Raw genomic sequence first — 8,072 nt, 5'->3', positions numbered from 1 at the left:
AATTGACTTCTTTCCGTTTTTCCGTAAGTGTTATGGTAGTCGGAAAGTGGTCGGAATTTCCGACCACTTTTATTAAGTGGTCGGTAATTTCGACATGGCCGAAAAAATTCGCTACATTTTTAAATTATTCGCTAAATTTTTAAATTAATATCATTTTTCCACCACCAAACATTGGTCGGAAGTTTTTTTTTTTTTTTTTTTTTTTTTTTTTTTTTTCCCAAATCGCAAACAGGCCTAAAAAACATCCCTTTTGCGCAGCTGGCCAGTATATAAATATCCATTATATACTCTTCTGAAAAAAAAAATCCATTATATATATTTCTCTAACTCTTGCGCAGCTGCCCTAGATCGCAGGACGATTTAAACCTTCTCCATTTCTCCAGTTTTCCATTTCTCCATTCTTCCAATTTTTCATTTCTCAGATTTTCTATTTTGTTAAATACAATCATTCTATATAGAATTTGTACATTTCTACAACAAAGATAATAATAATAATAATAATAATAATAATAATAATAATAATAATAATAATAATAATAATAATAATAATATAGCATGAATCAAATGCCCCCCCCCCCCCCCTCTGGGGCGTTCATTTCTGTACAGAAGTTAGTAGCCTATATTATGCGCTCAAATGTAAATGTGCTCTTTTAATTAGCCTAGTATATTATTATGATTGTCTTCCATGCTCATTGAAAATATGAACCACATTCATCGCAATTATGCCATTATGATATATACATATGCTTAAAATAAAATAAAATATTAGTCAAATTTCATGAGTTCATTCAAAGTGGCATTCCCTCCAGAGGAGCCATAGTAATAATAATAACAATAATTTAATAATAATAACAAATTTGTGTGCATAAAGAGGAGGAAAAATGAAAATAGAAAAAAAAAGGATAATAATAATAATATTAATAATAATAATAATAATAATAATAATAATAATAATAATAACAAATTTGTGTGCATAAAGAGGAGGAAAAATGAAAATAGAAAAAAAAAAGATAATAATAATAATAATAATAATAATAATAATAATAATAATAATAATAATAATAATAATAATAAGTTAAACGGAAACAAAAGAAAAAGAAGGAACAGAAAGGAAAAAGAAGGAACAGAAATGAACAAACACAACCACTCAGTAATGCATGTTGCAGGAATCAAACACTCGCCCTCCAACCATAAGCACTGTTCACGTGCATCTTCTCCCATTTCTCTATTTGGAGAAGTCCAAATTGGATCTCTCCAAAATTATACATAGACTTGAAAAATGGAGAAGAGTTGGACAATTGGAAGGATGATTTTAGTAAACAAGTTTTCCATTTTCCATTTTTCCACTTCTCAATTTCTCCATTTTTTTTAGAAAATTCTCCATTTCTCCAAGTTAGTAAACAACCCCTAAACCTTTTCGTCACCTTTTCTCCTCAATCGCAGATTTCAACCTTCTCCTCCTTACCTGTTCTCCTCAATCGCATATTTCAACCTTCTCCTCTCCATTTCTTTTCCTCGAAGGATACGCCTTCTCCTCCCTTGCTCTTCTCCTCGATCGACAGCGCCTTCTCCTCCTTGATCGACGACATAATGGTTAGGGTTCTTTATTTCTTAATCTATTGTTAGGGTTCTTTATTTATAATATATAATTTTTAGTTATTTTTAATATAATCAGGGAGATATAAAAGAACTCTCTGATTCAAAATAATTAGGGCATTAGCCTTCACTTCTAATTGGGGAAAGTATCTTCTTAGCTTCAGATCTATCAAGCATTCAGGCAGGCTATCTACGATAGAGAATCCGGAAAACAGTACGTATGACTTTCTACTTGTATTGATACATACATTTTGCTATAAAAAGATGAGGATTATATATATGCTATAAAAATGTAGATGATGAATATGTTCTATAGTGGATTTTACTTTTAACAGTTAAGATGTGTTTGTAGTTTATACTTTAGGAATATGTAGATGATGAATATGTTTTAGACTTAACACACCTAGAATTGGGTCAGATGGACTCAGCACTGAAGTTGAAGGAGGCGTAGGTGATGATGTTTCCAACCAGAATGTGCATTCCCGCAACTTGCTTCGTATGAACAGCACATCACCAACTCCAGACTCTGAACATAGGAAACCTGTGCATAATACAGTAAGTCCACTTTTAAAAGAAGACTTAACTGTTCACTTTTCTTGTCTTCAAGCACTAAGCATGAAATAGGGGATTAATTGGTCATTACAATCTGTGAGGATTATTTCAAAATATTCATGGTTGAAAGTGCAAAAGGACAATGCATATATGAATTTTGTTTACATATCAAGATCTGAGTTTTTGCATCAAAGAGACAAAGAAAAAGGGGGAAGGGGGGGGGGGGGGTGGTGGATGGAGGATATTCAAATTTACTCATCTTCAACATGGAGGCATTATGAATTCTTGCTTTTAGACTTTCCTGATATTGTTGCTAGGTTTCATTTTTGGAGGCATTTGATTTTTCTTATTACATTCTCAGAGTCAGTTGCTCAACATTTTTCTTTTCTTAATGTGACCTCAAACTGTTAGTTAATTAGTGTGATGCACTTGACTGGTCTGATAGACAACAGTTATTTATCTCCATTCAATGGTCTTCTTTGGAACAGGTCCCATTCTCTTCACGAACTACTATGGGGGTAACAGGTAGCCCATCACGTTTTGCATGCACTGTGCAACAAGGACTCCCTTCAAATCCACCCGCAGTTTCCACATCAGGGACAAATTATGTTGCCTCCCCTCCCTCTCCAGCTGCATCAGGCGGTACACCAGCATTTAGAGATGCCCAGCTCCCCAATCCATGGAATTAGGACTAATTAGGAGGGATGCCTCTAAGCTGCTGCTTGTATTGAAGGTATCTATATAAACGCTTTCTTCTTATTCTCATTATATCTTGTTTTGTTGGCCTAGCTATACTCTTTTTCAATAATTTGCAGATTATTGACACATAAATTGATTCTATCTCGTTTCTCCTGCTGCTGCAACATCAAACAATGCATATGGTAGTTATTAATTTACCTTCTCACTCTCTTTGGTATTCCGATTTTTTTTTTTCAGTTTTTGGTAAAATTGAATTCTTAGTTCAGTTTTTGTGTTCCGGATTCGACTCAATGTGGATCTGATGTGAGTTTTATCTTGCTATAAATGATCCATAAAGTAATCATCTTATTTCTTTTGCCCCATTTTGTTAGTATTATGGTTCAGTAGTACCATTATGGTTCATCCTATATCAGCCTTATATGCAAAAGCAGAGTGGTTTCCCTGATGGGTTTACCCGTTTTTCCATTCAAAGATCCAAGAATGAAACCAGGTCAGTGGTTTCTTTCAATTTTGTTTTTCTTTTTCTTTGTATTTCAGATTTTAATTGACATTTAGAGTTTCAGAATCCAATTCATCACCAAATCAAGAGTTAGCATCTAATTCATCACCAAAACATGGTAGTTCAGACAGTCATCATGGTAAGTATATATATGCTGCTTTTTACCTATCTGATCTCTTGGTATTCATTCCTATAGAAACTTGTGAATCACTTCAAGTGTTGGAATCTTTCATGCTACATTTTTCATGAGTTATCGAATGGTAATTTTGTTTGTGTAATGTCTGTTTTCATAAGATTCTGCAATGGCCATAATTCTTAGTGTTTCTGATAAGATCAACTTTCAAGTAAGGTAATTGTTCTCTTTGTTTTGTTTGATCTTTTGGTATTCTCTAGATGTGATATTCAGATAATGGTTTGGCATCAACACTTCAAATGCAGCTACCAACCCCATAGGTTAATGAAATTCTTGTTGCTGATGGTACTGATTCCCCTAATGTTGACGAGGAAAATGTTCTTTCTAGACCTTCATGTTTTAATCCTTGATTATCTAAACTTATTTAAGGGATTGATAGAAAAGTGAACATTGTTATGTTGTAGATGTAACCTTGATTGCTATATGAATTACTGATCGAGTTGGGGTGGTGATATATATATAAAGCTTCAGGGTTGATCTTCACAGCTCAACATCTATGTCAATGAATACTTTACTTCGAGATTAAGAATGTGACTTGATAGTAAGCTACACTTCTTTTCCACAAATCTTCTTGAGTAAAAGACTTATGCTGGATAGTTTTTCCTAGTTGTACTTAATTTTATTCTATATTTATATTTACTATTTTCTTGTAATTTTCTTATATAATTTCTTTAGTCTATATACCTTTTAACTGCCAAGCATTTTTAAATTTTTTTGTGTAACCGATCGTGTTTAACCAAGGATTAAAAAAAAATGCTTTGCCTGAATCATGGACTACAAGATTAAGTGCGGAATTGGTTTTAAATTTGATCAAATTCAAAGTTAATTCTTTTATATGAGTTTTTTATTTAGCTTTTTCAATTTAGGAAAAAGTGTCAAATTGGCCCCTTAGGAAAAAGTCTCGCCAAAGAAGTTGAGTGTGTTAGTCCGGGTCCGTCACCAGACAGCCATGGCAGTCTAAAAAAAAAATTCGAATTTGTTGTCAAATCTCTAATGTAGTCTAAGAAACATAGTTTCACCTTGTTGCTCAACGTGTCCGGGCACAATGATTCCTCCTAGACCCGCAACAAATCCTAATCCTAATGCAACACTGATGTAGATATCAACATGGAGAAGAAGCTTCCTATTTCGTCTTAGATCAAGACAATGTCTAACATGAAAACTAAATTTTACTTTTAATCATATGATTAATTACCATAGTCATTAATTATTAATTATTAATTTCATCATATTTATTCTGTTTGTTAATTAATTAAAAGGAATATGTCAATTGTAATCTTGCAACTAAATGTGAGATTAATTCTGAAGAAAGAAAACAAGTGTACAAAGGAGTAAGTTAAAGTTGTTCAACAGTGGATCCGTGGCGCAATGGTAGCGCGTCTGACTCCAGATCAGAAGGTTGTGTGTTTGATTCACGTCGGGTTCAATCCCTCCCCCCCCCCCCCCCCCCCCGCCCAAAAGGAAAAAAAGTAACCTTACTCCAGGCGAATCGAATTGATTATAGAAACATGAGCAAATTATTATCAAAACAACAACGATTAATTACTCTTGCGATAAAACAAGCACGTATTTTATCTTCCTTACCCTTTAAAAGGAAAGGATTTCAAATAAGCGAGTCAACCACTAGAACTAATGCTTTGAAAGCTATAAATTAAAATAAAGATCAAAATAAAAATTCAAAATAAATAAATAAATAAAAAGAAATAGGCTTACTTCACTTGAATCATAATTCCAATCCGAACTCAAATGCGGATTGGTGTTTGGCTCGTCCGTGAAAATTAGAGATTGTCTAGTTTTAATGTTTAATTATACTAATTATACAAGGTAATGATATACATAATTTATGCTGCTAATTATGTGTTCTGTTTTATTTTTTCTTAAATACTTGATTAATGATTAAAGATTAGAGAGTGTCTAGTTTTAATGTTTAATTAATTAATTAATGCCTTGCTTAATTGTCACTAGTCCTTTTTTTTTTTTCAAGAAATTAGGCTTTTCTTATGTTTAGGGTTTATGCTTTGCTTATATTTAATCCGAGTTTTCTTCTTCCTCATCGCTTGATTCAGCTTGTATGCTCAAATTTCTTACATTGATTACTTCATCAATAAGTGGAGTCTTTTCAGCTCTTTCATCGAATTTGACATGGACGGATTCTTCTATAAGCATGGTTCTTCTGTTCCGAATTCTGAAGGCTTTGCTAACCGATGAGTAACCCATGAACAATCGTTCATTAGCTCTTTCGTCGAAGGCTTTTAGATGATTCTTCCAGTTGTTATGAACAAAGCACCTGCAACCAAAGACATGAAAATAGCTAACTATAGGTTTCTTACCTTTCCATAACTTGTAGGGAGTAAGTCCATGAGTTTTATTGATGAGTGATCGATTTTGAGTGCAGCAAGCTGTGTTGATTGCTTCAACCTAGAAGCGTTTAGATAGTTCAGAGTGGGCTATCATTGTTCGTGCTGCTTCTTTGAGAGTTCTGTTCCTCCTTTCGTCAACTCCATTTTGTTGATGTGTTCGTGCAACCGATAGTTGATGGCAAATGCCATTTTGTTTGCAGAAATCTTTGATTACTTTGTTCACGAACTCTGTGCCTTGATTTGATATGATTCGTATGTTGCTAACTTCCTTTTCTGTTTGAAGCTATCTTAGAAGTTCTGGTAACATCTTCACAGTTTCATTCTTCTTCTTTAGAAACAATGTCCAAGTGTATCTTGTGTAGTCATCCACTACAACGAGAGTGTACTTTCGTCCACTTAGACTGACAGGATCAAATGGTCCAAATAGATCCATATGAAAAAAGACTTAATGGTCGAGAGTTTGTATCTATAGATTTAAACTTGAATGAAGCTTTGATCTATTTTCCTTTCCGAGCTAGATTCTATTTGAGTAGATGAGGAGGGTTTAGAATTTACCTCATCATTATTGGCCATTAGACATAAGTTGTTTTCTTCTTCCTCTCGGCTAAACAAACACATGAGTCCTTTTTCATATGAAACTACAGTTATATCAAAATGATACTGTAGTTGTGGTGAAATGAAACTGCAGTGTATATAAAATGAAACTGAATATCATATTACATATTGGAGTGTAAATTGTGCAATGAAGTTGTAGTTATATCCAAATGATCATGAAGTTGTGTTTTAATGAAACTATAGTGTATATAAAATAAAATTAAATAACATTTTCACATATTTGAGTGTATAAATGATGAATGAAACTGTAGTTATATCGAAATGAAACTGTAGTTGTGTTGAGATAAAACTGCAGTGTATACAAAATGAAGCTGAATAACAAAGTTACTTTTTGCGGAACGGCGCGAAATGGCACGAAACGGTTGCGGTTTCTTTTCATTAAACAAAACGACAACGTTTTGAAGCTCGGTACACGATATAATATATAATATAACTTAGTCAAATATATTTTTATATTTTGATTAAGTTAAAGGGTTCAAATATTTTGTTAATTCAAATATTCGAATGCAAGGTATGATGATATTTTATTTATTATAAATAGTGATTTTCATTTCAAGTGAAAGGACAACAAAGAAGAAGATATTCTCCAAAGAAATTAAAGCTAGAAGCCTAAAGAACCTATTCAAGTATTTTTAAAGTGTTCAAGTTCATGTATTTCGAGTATCAAGTCTAAATATTCAACCAAGTGCTTGCAACTGAGTGACTTGTCATATCCATTGTTTTGACTTTTGAAATGTCTTACATCTATGATAAGTTTCCAAGCATTTGTTGAATCTATTAGTCTATCCATCGGTTTGAGATGTTTTGGGCTCGCCATTGAAATTTAGCACTTAGGGCTTTGAAACCAAATGTAACAGTTGAGGACAATTAAGATGAGTGCTATTAGCTTGCATGGTACTAGAGCGACACGCTACCATGTTTAGCTTTGGGACTAATAAAACTTGTGTGGTACACTGGTACTAAAACTAGAGTGCTCCAATCTTAGGGCTGGTATGTGTATTTATAGAACTAGAATGAGAATAAAATAAATAATATTTAGACAAGACAAGACTAGTTGTAGTTTGTCAGATGCCGAGCATTCCCATTAGTTGGTTTTTCACGATTTTTTAGAATGATTTTGCTTAGGTGGAGGAGAGAATGAGAGGAAAGACAAAAAAATGAGGTCATCCTGACTTTTATCATAAATGTGAGACCCACTGAAATTAAACATGCCTCTGCTAGCTTGCTTCGCATGGGCTGCAAAACAAGCGCCCAGAGTGCACGTAAACATGCATGTTTTTTTTTTTTTTTTTTTAATTTCCATTTCCATATATTGTTTTGCTTTTTATTTGTCCATTTTCTCTTTCCTCCCATTTTCTCTTTCATAATCAGACCAGCAAAAACCTTTCAAAAATCACAGGGGCCATCCTCAATAGTGGGGTTTTTGATAAGTTTTTGTAAGTGTGATTAGGAAAGAGAAGATGGTAAAAAAGAGAGAAAAAGAAAAAAAAATAATGCTGATTTCCAAAAAAAAAAAAAAAAAAAAAAAACAAACAAACAAAAAACAAAAAAAAAAAAA

The 8,072-nt window shown here is 33.0% G+C and overlaps 1 long non-coding RNA gene and 1 other non-coding gene across 7 annotated transcripts; both read left to right on the top strand.

Moving 5' to 3' along the window:
* The first annotated feature begins 1,233 nt into the window (after positions 1-1,233).
* On the top strand, positions 1,234-4,016 carry LOC109167394. 6 transcript variants are annotated; one of them, XR_002051850.1, is made up of 7 exons: positions 1,239-1,593; positions 1,755-1,810; positions 2,015-2,151; positions 2,637-2,881; positions 2,964-3,029; positions 3,219-3,485; positions 3,740-4,012. It is a non-coding gene; the product is annotated as an uncharacterized LOC109167394 (long non-coding RNA). The 6 variants fall into 6 exon arrangements; XR_002051846.1 differs by having other exon boundaries at positions 1,235-1,593; positions 2,964-3,485; positions 3,740-4,015; XR_002051845.1 differs by having other exon boundaries at positions 1,235-1,593; positions 2,637-3,337; positions 3,411-3,485; positions 3,740-4,015.
* An 877-nt stretch (positions 4,017-4,893) lies between these two features.
* TRNAW-CCA lies at positions 4,894-4,965 on the top strand. The gene has a single exon. It is a non-coding gene; the product is annotated as a tRNA-Trp (tRNA).
* The last annotated feature ends 3,107 nt before the right edge of the window (positions 4,966-8,072 follow it).

This window comes from Ipomoea nil, unplaced genomic scaffold (assembly GCF_001879475.1).
Source record: "Ipomoea nil cultivar Tokyo-kokei standard unplaced genomic scaffold, Asagao_1.1 scaffold3162, whole genome shotgun sequence".
Lineage (NCBI taxonomy): Eukaryota > Viridiplantae > Streptophyta > Magnoliopsida > Solanales > Convolvulaceae > Ipomoea > Ipomoea nil.
This window is presented reverse-complemented; position numbering and strand designations above follow the sequence as displayed.